This window comes from Aptenodytes forsteri, unplaced genomic scaffold (assembly GCF_000699145.1).
Source record: "Aptenodytes forsteri isolate BGI_AS27 unplaced genomic scaffold, ASM69914v1 Scaffold679, whole genome shotgun sequence".
Taxonomy (NCBI): Eukaryota; Metazoa; Chordata; class Aves; order Sphenisciformes; family Spheniscidae; genus Aptenodytes; species Aptenodytes forsteri.
This window is the reverse complement of record NW_008795924.1, coordinates 873,157-889,424: the sequence shown is the minus strand read 5'-3', so window position 1 is coordinate 889,424 and position 16,268 is coordinate 873,157.

The window sequence follows — 16,268 nt, the reverse complement described above, 5'->3', positions numbered from 1 at the left end:
TTATTAAAAGTTGATGTGACGCCCACGACAGTGTCTCACGGGTCCATCCCATTAATCCCCCACAGCCCAGGGCTGGGGCTAATAACCTTCCCGGCCTTCAGCCTCCGAGTTCATTCAAGCAGGAAATGGCAACTAATTCATAAATTAGAAGATGCTCCAGTTACAGTTACAGCGAGGCTTTAATCAGTGACGGAGGGAGGTTTCATTAGTTAACCGTCATGCTGCTCTGCAGTTAGAGGGTGAAGATGGAGTGACAAAGATGGGGTTCCTCGTCCCCGCCCCACCCCACCGGTCCTCACCAACTAGGCGCTGATGAATGGATGCTCATCCATCCTCGACGTCTAACAAAACCCTCAGGTGACCCCTACAAAACCAAAGGCTGCAGAAGGGAACGTCTGTATTTTGACACATGTACCCAAGGGACCAGACTTCCATCCAGATCCACCATCTGGCCGGGGGGAGACTGCTCCTGGCCTCGCACACAGGGTGGTCCCACCTCCGTTTGGCTCCTGGGTCTGCCCCCACGATGCTGTCACCTCCAAGGCATGGCTCACATAGGAGAAACACCCTAAGTGTCTCATAAACACGGCGATGATTGAGATAATGGAAAGTGCCTCTTAGCCCCTGTCTGCTGCATCAGGATATGAGGCATCTCCTAGCAGCTGTGAAGAGGAAATTAGTAGGAGCAAGCAGGAGTAACCACTTTGATGCAATTTCCTTGGGAGATAGTGGACCATCTAATCTTTATTGGAGCCCTTTAACCTGTCATTCAAAACCCATGAAGGCCTCTTGCTCACACAGACTTTCCAGATATTAAAAGATGATAAAAAAGGATAAATCAAAACAATATTTTACAATTTTATTATTCCGGGGATTTTTTCCCCCACTTGAGGCATGCAACTGGCTGCGATGAACCGTCTCTTTCCAACGGCACTAACAGCTGAGTGGGGACGTGGCATCCCAGAAGGACCAGCCACCATCTCACGCTGCCCCTTCCTCCTCCCCACCACGGGAGGACTGCCAAGTCCTCTGCATCCTACCACAGCCATCCCACACATATGGCCTCTTATGGAAGCACTTAGGGCCATAAGTGCACCACCTCGTGCAGATAGGCAGCTAGACACGTGGGGTCACCATGCATTGCAGGACACTGGGTGGGCGATGGGAGGGAGCAGAGTGAGCTGACAGCAGAGGCGTTGGCTCACACCCACCCCCGGTGCGCGACTATCCCAACTTTAATTCTGGAGGGGAGGGAGGGAAGGAGGAAGGGAAGGAGGCAGGGAGATGGGTGGGTGGGGAGGAGAAAGGGTGGTCGGGAAAACCCAGCACCCTGCAAGTCCCGGCTCCCTCAGCGTGGAGACATGCCTCCACCTCTGCCCTGCCCGCCTCCCTCCCTGCCCGCTCCGCCGGCTCTACCCTTCCCCGGGATGCTCCGCCAGCCACCGCCGGCAGCCTGCTTGAGATAATGATTGAGGGCTTGAGGGGGAACTCCAGGATGCCAGAGCAGAAGGCAGCTGGATGTAGACCCTTCCCTGAGCCACACACATAGCCCTATGCCCCATAACAGCACAAGGAAGCACAGTTACACCAGACACAGAAGGCAGGAGACACAACCACGTTTGGACACCAAGAGTTCAAGGTAGATCTCCATTTCTTCACCTCTCCCTTCCCTCCAGCACCTCCCCACGATGTCCCAGCAGCACTGAGCTCCTGCCAGCAAGCGTTAGCATCCATGAGACATGCAACAGGTGATTTGTGGGCTCTAGAGCTGGAGGACATGTTCAGAAATGTGCCTGAAATGTTCTGGGCTCTTTGGAGGAGCAGGGAGGAGAGGGCAGCAGTACCAGGGAATGGCCACCTCTATTTTGATGGAAGGGTACGGAAGAGGGAGGGAGGAAGACGAGAGGGTCACAGCACTATGAACACGCCTCGGTTTTAAGCATAGGGGCACATTGGTGGGTTGGTTGAAGGCGTTTGTTAATTTTTAATTACAATTAATCCAAGTGACGCTTTGTCAAAATATCTGAACAAAGTACACTCTGCAACTCAGTGTCCTCAAGTTTCTTTTATCACTTCGCTTATCCGTAAATTCCTGTAATCTGCAGGCACGTGGCTCTTAATTGTTATTATTACCAATTAGCTTTTCTCTCCTGTAATTACACTGTGCTTGCCTAAAGTCTCCCGCAGTTTCGGGAGAGGCTGATGCCTTCTCCTTCCTCCCAGAGCTGCTGCAGGCTGCAGCTCTCCACTCTCGCTGTTGCCTGTGTCTCCCCTCTTTCTGTGGGAGCTGAACCATGAACCTCACACCAAAGATGAAGCCGAAACCCCCAAGCCCCTGCAATGCCACAGTGGGATTCATAGAGACCTGCGCAGTGTGGGATCCATAATCCTTCAGATGGTAAACATGCAGTCCGAGTGCAAGGCTTGGATAGAGGGCTCAAGCCCAGGAGGGAGCAATAAATCCCCCCACTAACAGCAAGTGCAACGTTTGCCCTGATTTAAGGGCTGCTGCAAGAAAGTTTCCCAGAGCTGGCAAGGTCTGGATCCACAATAGCGTCTCGGACAAGTGCGGGACAAGGCTCTGCCTCAGCTTTCCCTGTGGAAACGGGCTCCTTCTGCTGGTACCCAGGCTGTGGTGTAATCTGCATCTCTTCAGCCCGGCGAAGAATTAATTGATTCTTGATTACATGGGCTGGATAAGATTAATGATGTGCTTAACTATCCATTTCCTCGCGTTTAAGCACTAGGGGTGTGTTTGTAAATGATGAGGCACGAAATCCGGCCGTGCCACTCAGCGACTTCAGCGCTCGCCGGGGCTGCCTGTTCAGCACTTAAAACCCCCCCATAACCCAAAGCTGCCTGCGGATCGGCCGTCCTGCCTGCACACATCCCGGGCAGCGAGGGCCAGGGATTTGCCGGCAGGACCATTTTCCCAGGGCTGATGCAGGCGTTTGGGGGTGGGAGGGAGCATCGCTGGGGGCTGCTTAAACCCAGGCTTCTTGCAGCGAGATGTCATTGCTGGAGGTTTGGGGGGAGGGGACGGGGAATAGATGCAAGTCGCTCTCATGCCCGAGGGGTGCTGGTAGGGGTGGCAGCCAATTTGCAGCACCCCACAGGGCTGGATGCAGCTGATGGACTCCAGGCCAGAGCTGACCCTCTTACCCCTCCGAAGGCTTGGGGTGGGGATGCAGCCACGATCCATATGGGGCAAAACACCGAGTGAAGGCACCACAGACCTGAACCCCCATCACTGCCTCCCTCCCTCCCCAGCTTGCACGGGGAAGGATGAATTACTGAAGCAGTAGTGGCACGCAGCAGCATTGCACGGCTTTTTGCTGCTGAAAACTCTCCTGTCTTAACAGCATGTATCCTGCACCCTTATATTTTGGGTGCCAGGGGTCCTAGAAAGAGCAGGAGGTAAACGGGATCTCTCTGCTCATCCACCCATGCTCCTGCCCAAAGCAAGCTGCCATCAACAGACCAGACGGTCAGCAGAAAGGGTGCAAGTGCAGGGGTATCCAAGCGTTTCATTCTTCAGACTAAATCCTCTCAGTTAGCACCTGGAACTTGCACTTTTTAATTACTCTCTCAGGGAAGCTTTAGTCAAAAAAAAAAAAAAGAAGACAGAAAGACAGAAAGGAGACATCTCCTCTATATTAACTTGCTCTAAAGCTCCTCGGGGACAGAGAGTGGCATTTTTCCTTATCAGGTTTTAAAATAGGAGCTTCTACAAAGAATTACAGACTTCAGATCACAATTCCCCATCTCCTCCCCCCAGCCCTCACTGGCACCCCACCGCAGCTCCCTTCACTTGCAGCAAACCGAGTCTGCGCCAACTCATCATTCCCATGCCCCTGATGTCCCCGCTGGGGCAGAGCTAATCACATTTGCCTGGTTTTCCCAAATTCATGCTTTTTTTGGGTTCTCTTTTGGGTCCAACGCCTTTGCAGGGCAAAACCAGCATCTTTAAGCATGCCCGTGTACATGCCCATGGTCACACCAGCATAGCAGGTGATGAGAAGGTGGTTTAGAAGTAACGGTACTGCACGAGACGATGCCCTCAAGCAAGCCAGAGGTGCGGAGAGGACTGCCACGTGCCAAGACACTGGAAAAGCCTGGATGATCCAGCTTCGCTCCAAAAAGATGTGTGGCAGGCGCCTACCAGCACCCCCGGGAGATGGGCAGCAGAGAAGGTGCCCTGTTGGGTTTGAGGACACCACAGGCCATGAACGAAGGAGGAACTGTAGCTTATTACACTTACAGCCTGCTGGAAAAGGATTCGAGGTGATTTTCCTCCCTTTCTACAAATGACGATTTTTCATTAAGGAAAAAAACCTGGCTCCTAAAACTGACTTTCTGTAGGAGGCTCACAATTTTTTGATGAAACCCAAAAAAAGAGAGGAGACACTTGCTAGAAACCCCCTGTACGTTTTGCAGACACCTTTGACACAAAATGTATTTATCTTTAAGCACACCAAAAAAGAAAAAAAAAGAAAAATGGCCATCAATTTTTCAGCCTTCCAACTGATTAGCCCTAATTATGGGTATTTTAGTGTCAAGGCAGCTTTCCTCCCCATCCCGCTGCCTCCACATGCAGCCTGCACACAGGCTAGGAAGCCCTCCTAGATGCTTTCAGCTGAAAGACACCATCCAGGCAAATAAACACCCACACGAAATTGCGTGCTGTAGAAAAACGACATTTAGAGGATGTTTTGATTACAGGGGCAGGCACTCCGGCAGCCGGCGCAGCTTTCTGCGGTGGCTGCTGGCTCAGCTCCCGCTCACACTCCCGGGCAGGCAGCGCCGTGGACCAGTGGCACTGCGTCCCCCAGGGACACATGGGCCAGGCTGCAGAGCTGCAATGCCGCCACCACGGGCTGTAACACAACCAATGTTTTTGGGCTTCGATCCCTTTGATGTGCCGCCAACACCAGGGATGCAGGCTGCAGTTTGGGGGAAAAAACAGCAGAATCAGGCAAGCTGTCACCCACACACCGCCTCCCCAGCAGGCTGCAGAGCTGCAATGCCGCCACCACGGGCTGTAACACAACCAATGTTTTTGGGCTTCGATCCCTTTGATGTGCCGCCAACACCAGGGATGCAGGCTGCAGTTTGGGGGAAAAAACAGCAGAATCAGGCAAGCTGTCACCCACACACCGCCACTCCCCAGCAGGGGCTGCCATCTCCCCATCTTCAAAGGGCGACGAGGGTGCTGCCTTCCCACCCCGCTTTCATCTCCCTCATTATCCTCCCCACATGCAAGCAGGGAGCGGGTGCCCGTTGCTGGAGGTTTAATTGCATCCCTGACTTGATGCTCTGCCGTCATCCCTCCCCTCCTGAATCTCTGTTGGGGAGGGGGTTAGGGGGTTGTTTTGTGGGGTTTCTTCCCCCCATTTCTACTTTTTAATGATCTGATTCCCTTTTATATCAAGCCAAGCACTTCTCCTGAGCGCCTCAGCCCTGGCACGGCCGCAGTGAGCTTGGCAGGCAGCCGGCAACGCCAGCGGGCGTACTGCCGTGCCACCCTCCGTGAGGCATCCGCAAATTAATCCAGAGAGTTTCCTGTATTCAGAGTAATGCTGCGCTCAGTGAGGAGGGGTGGGAGGGTACCCATCACGTGCATCCTGCCTTCCTAACCATGCTGAAAAGGGAGACAGGGATCAGACCCAGCCCTGAAACACCCTGTCAGCCACCAAATCTTCTTTCCTACATCCAGTCCTTGGGGCAGGGCAAGAAGTATGACCCAGATGGGGAAACACCAGGAGTCCGAGCATCCCCGGCCCCGAAGCACCCTTGGACAGATAGACGGATGCTTGCTCCTCCGGGGAGGGAGCTCAGCACAAGTCCCTGAGCAACATCAGCAACCCCAGCATCCTGGGGACAGGTCACCCCAGCACAGCCTTGTCCCAGCAAGGGATAAAACCTCATTTTGGTGCAAACTTCACCATTTTTGCAGCCAAACACACGAATTCTCACTATTTCGGATCACCCAGAGCTGCTCCTGCCTCGGGGCCATGCACTCGCCCAACCTAATTACAAACAGCACCCGCCTCGTTGTGTTGTTTCTGTATTTCAGCTCTGTATAGGCAGAAACTCATGAGATAAACATGAGCTTCCCAGCATCTGGGTTCACATCCTGTGGGCAATGGGCTGCATCTCTCCCCGACGCATGGAAGAAAGAGGCCCCAGCTCCTTGTGATGCAGCCGGTTAATTAAACCAGCCCTTCACCTCTGGAGGAATGGGTTTAGGTCTGCCTTGGGACACATGTAAATTAAAGTCAGTGGCTTCTGAGCCCAGCCTGCCATGGTTTATTCATGGAGGAAAAGTGAAATTCAATGTGGTTTTTCCCTTCTCAGGGTTTTTTTTTTGGCTCTTCTTCTCACAAATGAGAAATGAATCGAAGCAGGAAGGTGCAGGGCAGGATTTCAAAGGTGTTTGCGGGGTAGGTAGCTGCGTGAGGCAAATTAGAGGCAACAGGGTGTGGGTACATCCACATTCACCTCTCCTGAAAATCCCATCAGTCATCAACCAAGGATTTGCTCCCCTGGGGCAGACCGAGGTGCTCGCAGACCAAGCTGCACGCACTTGGCTGCAAGCAAAACGCAGCTGATGCTCACCCAGAAGCAGCATTTCTCCTCCAGAAAGGCGTGCTTGGGAAAATTAAGGGACTCTGGATGCAGAAGAGCTTTGACACCAAATGTTTAGCTGGTATCATGACCCTAAACAACAAGTTTAAGCCTAGAGCAGGGCATGGAAGTAGCCAGTTGTGGCTCCCGCGTGCCCTGCTGCTCACTGCCTGCAGTACCCATCTTCCCAACAGGTCCACATTTGCCCATTTAATCACCATTCTGGGCTTGACTTTCTCTGTTTTTCATGGTTGGGGGCTTTTGAAGGTCTAAAGACGAAATCTGTCCCAGATTCATTTGTTGGATGAGACAGGGCAGAGCACGCACGCCCTGGGCATACGGCGCCGCGGGGCTGCCAGCTCGCCACAGAGCAGGGAAACTCGCTTTGCTCTCCAAAACAGTCAACGGGGAAAAAAAAAAACACCACTTCTCAAGGTCACTGTTGCAAATAACTTTTCTCCCACTCGGGATTTGCTCCGCTTTAGTTTCCACTTTGCACAGGGCTGAGGCTGCTCAGTCTCACGCCGCAACTCCTTCCCTTCCTTTCCATAAACCAGCCATTGAAATATTGATGCCTGACCTTCTGCTCCAGCATTTTTGCACGTGAAATCAGGGGTGAAACGCGGCTGGCGGGCACGTGGCACAGCTCATGGAGACCCCCCAGCCCACTTCCATTTCTTCCTGGTGTTTCAGCTCTTCCCCCTTGGGAATTAAAGCACCGCTATGAAGAAGAGGAGGGAGGCGTTGCAGGGAAGGATGAGGCCGGCACTGCTTCTCTGAGCACCCACTTTCAGTGACCAAAATGCTAAATAATTTGATCAAACACTAGACAATTCATCCACTTACACAGGAGGTTTGCAGTGGAGCGACCAGCGGTTGCATGCCCATGGTGGCAACTGGTGCTGGATGCTGCTTATCATCCTAATGCTCCCCAAGTTTATTATTCTGAGTCAACAAATGAAGGGGAATGAAGTTCTCGGCAATGATTTGAGGCTATTTAACCTTCTTATACCCTTCTTTAAAAACATATTCAGCAGCTGCAGCCTGCCACGGGCTCTTCCCTCTGCTGAGGCTATCATCAGCCCTGCAAGCAGGACAGGGCTGGGCTCGTCCTTGCTGCCCCAAACCCTCGCAGGCAGCGGGGCCATGGCCGTCAGGAGCTATCTGAATAGTAGCTGCAAGCTAAATGCCACGACACAGCTCTCCCTAGGGATGTGATATAAGGAAAGGGGAGATTGCTTTGCCAGTAAATAGACAGTGGTGTCCAACCCTCTACTCCTGGGCTTCCCTGCCCCGACCAGCGCTATATGAACATTTACATCTCTGTTGTACGTTAAAACCAAAGCTAAGGGGTGGGGAGCAAGCCAAGAAATCCATCCTGCACCGGCAATGAAAAACAATTTAAGGAGAGAAGGGGCGAGCCGGACAGCACCGGGAGCAGAGCGGCTGGGGGAAGCACTAGGGCTCCAGCGGCAGGGCAGGAGAGCCAAGGTCTGCCCAGGAGTTTCAGAGGCTGCTACTGCCCGACCTCTGGCACCCCCAGCACAGCTGCTTCACCCATTTTTAATAAACAGGGTGGTTTATCACAGCTGGGTGCCCCATCTTAACTACAGTCACAAATGTAATGTGGATTTCAGGAAACCCTTGCAACCTGTGGCATGCTTGGTTTTAATGAGGGTGATATAACTAAGGCTGAGCTTAGGGTGGCTGGGGCCGCTAAGGCAAGTGATGCTCATGTGCCGCCTTGGCGATGCTGAAGTGCATCAGATTACACCAGTTCTGGTCGATCGATTGGGCCAAGCACGAACCAGAGAGGGGACCACCAGGAGCGGTCCCAGTGAGCAGATGCATCCCCAGCACTACAATGCCATCTGCAACAAACCTCCTGATGAGTTTGGAGCAAACGACTGGGGGGAAAAAGACTCATGTCCCAAAAGCACAACCCTCAGAAGCACAACCCCCAGAAGATGCTCTACTCCCACCCCAGGCATTGGGCTCGATACAGGAGTCACGGAGCGAGATTATTTCTGCCGTGAACTGCAGCAACGTGGGACTCCAGGAGTCGATGGACACTGGAGAGTCTCTGGATGGAGACAGGAAGCCGTACAGAAGAGCCGATACTTTCATGTACCACTTAACCCAGAACATCGCGTTCACCCCTCAACATCTATGTGAGCTATCGAGCCACCTAACGAGCAGGAAAGACAGCTGGCATGAAAACTCATGGTGGATCTCAAAGAGTGGTTCTTCCCCCAGGTACAGAGGTGCTGGCAAGGGCTGCAGTTAGAAACCCCCTGAAAATGATGCAGAGCCCTCCCAGGGATTTCAGGAACCACCAATGTCGCTCCGTAACTCTAGCCCCTCTTCCAACTGGGAAATCAGGGTGGCATCACTCCTGGGCTCCCTGAAGCATAAACCCCTCCTGACTGGGAAGCAAACATCTCCCATTCCTAATAGGAACTAATTAAGCACCTTTTCCTCCTTTGCCAGCTCACGCCATGCAGTATCCCCTCAATCTAGAGAACATCAAGTGCTTATTAATTACGTCTGAAGTGGTTCCTCATTAGTGCTGACACTGCGAAGGATGAGGCACCCCAGGATGGGGTTGGGGGAGAGCTTCAGCCACAGGGCCAGGCTCGCGCTGCCAGTGCGGGGATGCCAGCACGGGCAGGGACACAGAGACACATGGCTTCCTTGTGTCCGTGCCACAACACTGGAGGACATCATGCCTTGGGTTGCACTGGGGTGGCGGGATGCCCCATCATGGAGCAGGAACCCCCCATCCTGGAGGAGATGAGCCTTGGGGGCTGCGGTTTGGCTGACTGCTTGAGGACCGTGCCTGGGGATGGATTCGGCATGGGAGGATGGATTCAGCAAGGGGAGGACGTTCCGACCAAGGTGCAACCGCTCTCGTGCATCCCTCATCCACCCCAAGAGCCCCATGCATGGAATTAATTAGAAAAGTAAGAGAGCTCCCCCATAAATATTTATAATGGAACGAGCCATAATTACTATTCCTTGGAGGAAAGACGCCTTCCTACCCAGCCACAGAGAGGAGAGGGGAAATGCGGCACCAACCACGGGACCAGAGGCACCAGCTGCTCCTGCCTTCACATGTACTTGCCCGCACACGGCCCCGGCCCCTGGGAAACTGCCTCCATCATCCCACGCAGACGTGAGCAAAGCACTCCCTTTCCACCCCCGTGGGCGGCATTTTCGGCAGCAAGCCGTATTTCTTGCAGCCAGGTGCAATTTACTATTATACACGAGCATCACATATATATTTTGTATGATTTCTCTCTCTTTTAATAACACCTCCTTTCCTACCCTAAGCAGTTAAACAGTGGCCACTGCCATTGACTTGACCTGATCCTGCCGAGCGGCTCTTATCAGCCCTACTCTCCTGGAGCCAGAAAATGCCTAAAAAGCAATTTCTGAAAGTTTTACCCGTCTCCCTTCCACTTACTTATTTTTCCCCATCCACACTCTCCCTCTCCACTCTATTCTTAAAATTTTCCCTGCCTAAACCAGGTGCTCACTTCCAAGCACCTTTTCCCAATAAGCTGCTGGCTGAGTCCCCACCTCACTGCCTTCATCCCAGTGCTGCCCAACTTTCCAACACCCCCAGTACAACAGCATGAGAAAGCACAGGGGACCATGGAAATTTTGACTTTCCTTCCCAATTTCCCTCTCTCCGCATATGGCTGAGCTTAAAAACTCTTCCCGACCCCACTCCAGCTGGCAGGAGAGCTGGTCCCAGGAGCATCCCAACCCCCCGGCAGCCAAGCCCAGCTGCCACTGGGCACCACGACGGCCGATAGCATTCGCTACAAAAGAAATCTTGGAAAAAAAATGCTTTCTCGTGGCACTTGGGCTTCACTACCAGATAGAAATAGGAAGCGGGGAAAGATGAAAAAGTGAAAATAACAGACGGACTCCTTAGGCAGTGCATCACTGCAGTGCCAGGGGCAGAGGATAGGAGACCGTGAGGAAGATGGAACAGTTGGATCCCCTTCTACATCCCTCACCCTTTGAGGTTCTCCTGCACCCACCAATGGAAAATTTGGTTGGGGCCAAATTTCCGCTCTCTCCTCCCTGCATGAGGCTGGCTTGCAAAAGATGCTCGGTCCCAAGGGCAGAGCCAGGCTTGCGGATCAAGGGCAAAGGGAGGAGGTGGAGAAGATATTCATTCCACAGTGGAGGTGGAATGAATACACACAGCTGGTGTCTTGTCTTGAATACAAGACACACACAGCTGGTGTCTTGGGAGACCCCACGCACCGGACCCACCTCAGCAGCCACTGGGGCTTGAGCAGCACAAACCAACTTGAGACCCCAGCCTACAAGTTCAAAGGAGAGTTCAAAGCAGACAACAGGTTATGGTAATTCTTAATTACGCTGATGTAACTCAACATCAATATAGTTACCATCAGGTCGTTGCTGGTTGCAAGTGTTGCTGGACGGAGCAAGGAGCAGCTTGAAGCAGTTTCCAGGCTGAAGCACAAGGGTGGAAAGCTATGGTAGGTCATCCTCCACAGCTCACTGACAAGTGAGATGGAGCTGGAGCAGGCAGCATTCCAATGGCTCAATGTCCAAGTGGAAAATAGTAGTGAGTGGTGTCCCTCAAGGGTCCATACTGGGACCAGTACTATTTAATATCTTCCTCAATGACACAGACAGTGGGATTGAGTGCACCCTCAGCAAGTATGCAGATGACACCAAGCTGAGTGGAGCAGCTGATTTACTAGAGGGAAGGGATGCCATCCAGAGGGGCCTTGACAGGCTTGAGGAGCGAGCCCACATGAACCTCATGAAGTTCAACACAGACAAGTGCAAGGTCCTGCACCTGGGTCAGAGCAATCTCCAGTATCAATACAGGCTGGGGGATGGATGGATTGAGAGCAGCCCTGCCGAGAAGGACTCAGTGGACTGGCGGGTAACAAATTGGACATGAGCCAGCAACGTGCGCTTGCAGCCCAGAAAGCCAAGCGTATCCTGGGCTGCATCACAAGAAGTGTAGCCAGCAGGTTGAGGGAGGTGATTCTGCCTCTCTACTCCACACTGGTGAGACCCTACCTGGAGTACTGCATCCAGCTCTGGAGCCCTCAGCACAGGAAAAACATGGACCTGTTGGAGTGGGTCCAGAGGAGCGCCATGAAAATGGTCAGAACGCTGGAACACCTCTGGTACGGAGAAAGGCTGAGAGAGTTGGGGTTGTTCAGCCTGGAGAAGAGAAGGCTCCAGGGAGACCTTACTGTGGCCTTTCAGTACTTAAAGGGGGCTTATAAGAAAGACTGAGAAAGACTTTTTACCAAGGCCTATAGTGACAGGACAAGGGGAATGGTTTTAAACTGAAAGATGGCAGGTTTAGGTTGAACATAAGGAGGAACTTTTTTTATGATGAGGGTGATGAGACACTGGAACAGCTTGCCCAGAGAAGTTGTAGATGGCCCATCACTGGAAGTGCTCAAGGTCAAGTTGTTCAGGGCTTTGAGCAACCTGACCTAGTGAAAGATCTCCCTGCCCACAGCAGGGGGGTTGGACAGGATGATCTTTGAAGGCCCCTTCCAACCCTAATCATTCCATGATTCTATGATTCCTGCACCGGCTCATCCCCATGCTGCAGCAGGGAGGCAGGCAACCTGCTCAAAAGCTTCCAGCCAGGGAAAGGACCTTCTGCAAACAGCATGAACACGCTGGCACTGTCTGTGTTGGTGCCACCACCAGGGACAGGGGAGGTGCCCAAGGCTGCAGGGTGGGACAGCACCCACTAACCCCACCTCTGAGCGCAGCCAGCTTCTCCCTGCTGAAATCCCCACCCGTGTCCCACACCGGTGGTAGCAACAAGTGGGCAAAAAAAAGTAGTCTCCTCCATCCTTAACATCTGTTACACGTAAGTCAAAGCCACCCGAGATTGCAGAGGTTTACTGTACGTAGGCAGCTCTGGGAGCTTTTCTTAGCTGTGAAACATAATTTGCACCTTGGGCTCTCTAAGAATAAGTTGTCTTAAATAATAATACATGATTAAGAGCTCACGAGCAGATTGGATGTGGAGGCAGGAGGTCTGTGATAGCTCCAGGTCTCACCCTGTTGCCCTTGTCCCAGCACTGCCATCCCACTGTGAGCGCTGGCCCGGCATGCTGAAACAGATGCCCGTGGCAGAACTAGGAGATTTGGGTTTAGCCAGAAGATGGCAGTCCCCAGCAGCAGCCAGCCAGCCAGAGAACCTTTTTGCCATTTCAAGCTTCCAAACAGAGTCCCCATTTTGCAGCAGAGCAAAACCCACAAGCATCATAGTAATCCCTGCCCCCGAGGAGGGTGACCAGCTCCCTCTGTGCCACGGAGGGGACACGCATGCCAGTGTGCCTCAACCCATCCCAAAACTACGTCCAGGGCAGGTTTATCGAGCAATCGGTTTTAAGCCCCTCAGTGACATCACGCCTGGATGCAGATAGGTACTATAATATAGTAAAAAATAAAAAAATCAGATCAAAATAAGTTGATATCAAGTCTCACCTTACAGGCAATTTACCCTCCAGGCCACAGACCTAGCAGAGCAAAGCCAGCCAAGCTAGGGCACAAATTCAATTCCTAATTCCCCTTGTATATCAGTTCCCCAGGATGCCTCTGCTTTTACGGACGAGTTTTAGTCAGCAAAGCCCAGAAACCAGACCTGAGGTCAGAGCCCTCCACCTCTGGCATGGCACACAGCCCTGTGCCCCGGGCTCTGCCGCTCTCGCCAAGAAAAGCAAGGAGATGGCAAAGCTCTGCCCACACCGACAGGAGCATCATCCCAGAGAGGCTCCAGGGAGAGAAGAGATGAGACGAGAATGGCATTAGCCCAGGCATCACTCCCTGCTCATGGGGATGCTGCCGCCGGGAGGTCAGCAATGACCGTGCAGGATGCAGCCAAACCGAGAGCACCGAGGTGACTAGCTCCTACCCCCAGCCCACAGCTCTCTCCTTCATAAAAGCCATTTCATACAATAAATACCATACAAGCAGGTGAGTCCTGGGCTTAACATGAAAACTAAGTCATGCAGTTCCACCCCATGCCATGAATTACATTTTCTTGGTTGCTGCTTGTTGGGTGAGGCTCCCCTGGGAGTCCAGGGTAGGGGAACATCAATTCCCTCTTCGTGTGGATTTGCACATCTTGATTTGAGGTGCTCACACTGGATATTTAGTCTGGTTTGATGCTCCGATAGACAAGGCGTGGATCATTTCTTAGCTGTGAGTCTGCTGCACTGGCTGAAGATGGATGGATTTTCCCATGGCTCCTCAGCCCTCCTCCAAAGCTTTGCTTAAGTGCGCGAGCGATGCTTTGATTTAATCACTGCGCTCCTGCTCTTGACGCATCCTCTGAGATACAAGACACCAGGCGTGACAAACGACCACTTTTAACACACTTGGAGCTAACACCCACGGCACCGCTCCATTTGTCACCGTCTGGGTGCAGAATGGCCCGGGTAGCAGACACAGGGGTTTGGAGAGGGTGGAAAATTAAAACCTCAGTAATCTGCACTGATTAGTTTTCTTTTTCCCCTCACCCTGGTGGGCTCCATCCTTCCTCTGCACAGTCCCGTGGTGCCCCAGGTCCCGACTGGCAAGTCCAACCCATGCAAAACTCCTCTGACGGCCAGGGGAAAGCAGGGCAAGGTGCAGCAGCATGACTCACTCCACCTAGCCCATGGCTTTTTCAGGGCTTGCATTTATGCCATTCACTAAAAAGTCATCAGTGAAGGCCTGTTTCCCAAAGCAGAGGTTGCAGGAGACCTGCAAAGCCCGACTGCAACCCCAGGGCATGGCTCCCAAACGATGCCCTGCACAAGGGAGTGCCAATGAGTTATTTCATGGCTTCGGGGGGCAGGGAACAACTTCTTTTTTAAATTATTATTACGAGCCAGCTGAGGTAAAAAGACCCTCCTTTTTTAATTATTATTATTATTACTAGCCAGCTAGGGTAAAAAAAAAAAAAAATTCTTGTTTTTATTATTATTACTAGTCAGCTGGGAGAGATGCTGGCTCCTGAAGAGCTCACCATGGGCTGTACAGTGCAGCCCCAACCATGGGTGAGATCCCCAACCCTTGTGAGCAAACAGCAGCAGAACGGCACCGGCTGGAGCCGTTCCCAAAAGAGCTCTCTCGTGACTTTAAAAACAAAAAGGAAGAAGTTCTAGAAAGGGTTTAAAACTCCCCAGGCTGAATCACTGGGTTTGCCAGGTGCTGGCCGTTTGCAAACAAGGGTGGGAACAATGCGGGCGCCGGACGCAGGCCGGATTCTGCGCTTCCTCACGGCTTTCCCATTGTCCAGGAGAACAATCCCCGCTCCAGCCAGAGAGCAAAGGGCCTTCAACATGATGGTGGCGGGGTGGGAGCCGGGTCTCCTGGGCTGGTGTAAGCGGATGAGGTTAGGAAAGCCGGGTGGGTTTTGCAGCCCTGCCGTCACAGGGATGCTCACAGATCCGTGCCCACAGCAGCCCCTGCAAGCGCACACGGAGCCTTGCACCCCAATATCTCCAAAAAAGATGAGCTCCCCCAAGCATTTCAGCTACCACAGAAAGTTTCCTAGATGGACCATTAACAAGCCAAGGTTATGGAAGCAGATTTATGCCCCCATTTGTAAGCAGGCTCATGAAAAGACCCTTGGGGGGAAAAAAAAATTCAACAGGGGATTTTTCTTCCTCTTTTAAGACTGAAATCAATATAACACAAAAGTTCTGGTGGGGGTGTAATACATAAATGGCCCGTGGTACAATTTGAGGAGGAAAAAAAAAATGATCTGCAGAAAAATAAAGCCATACATCAGAGCTCAGAAGCCGTTCCCTTATCCCTCCGAGGCCACGTGCTGCGACGGTCCGGCTGGGGCAGCCCAGCCCTGCGATGCTCGCCCAGCCTCCACTCACACCTTCCGGGGCATTTTCCAGGTTTCTCCTTCATTTTTCCTTTGGAGGGGGCTGGATGGCAGGTATGACCCTGTACCTTGCAGACCCCTCTCAGGATTTGGGGGACAGAGCCGGACAGTGGTGCCTGAGCCTCCCCGCCGGCAGCAGCCAGGACGCACGGTCCTTCCCATCCCTGCACCGGGGGAGAGAAAAGGGCCCGAATCCACCAGAGGAACATTTTGGCTAATAATGTCTAATTAAGATTTCCATTAAAACCCATCACACTCATTAGGAAAAAAATTTAACAAGGTTTTCCTGGACATTTGCCTTGCAAAATTATTACAGGGGTTAATGGATGCCTTCATTAAGGCATAATTTAAGAAAAATCGCACTTTTTTCTTTTTCTTTCTTTTTTTTTTTTTTTGAGGTGCAGTGATTCAAATGCTTCTCCTCCACGGCAAGGCTGTGGTAAAACTGGGCTGCCTGTTCCACCCAGCGGTGGAAGCAGGGAGATCGCTGCCAGGCGAAGGCAAAGCCCCTGCAACAAAGGGAGCATCCCTCCATCCCTCCAGCATCACCACCCGGATTCCCGAAGAGCTGGGAGAGCTGCCACTTCCCAGCACAGCCCAGCTGGGAAGAGCGGCTTGGGCTGACACAGGATGGGAAAGGGAGCAGGAAACTTGATATTGTGCAATTAAAAAAAAAAAAAAGGGAAAAGTCCCAAGCAGTCGGACAAGTGGGGGTTTTGGGGCTTGG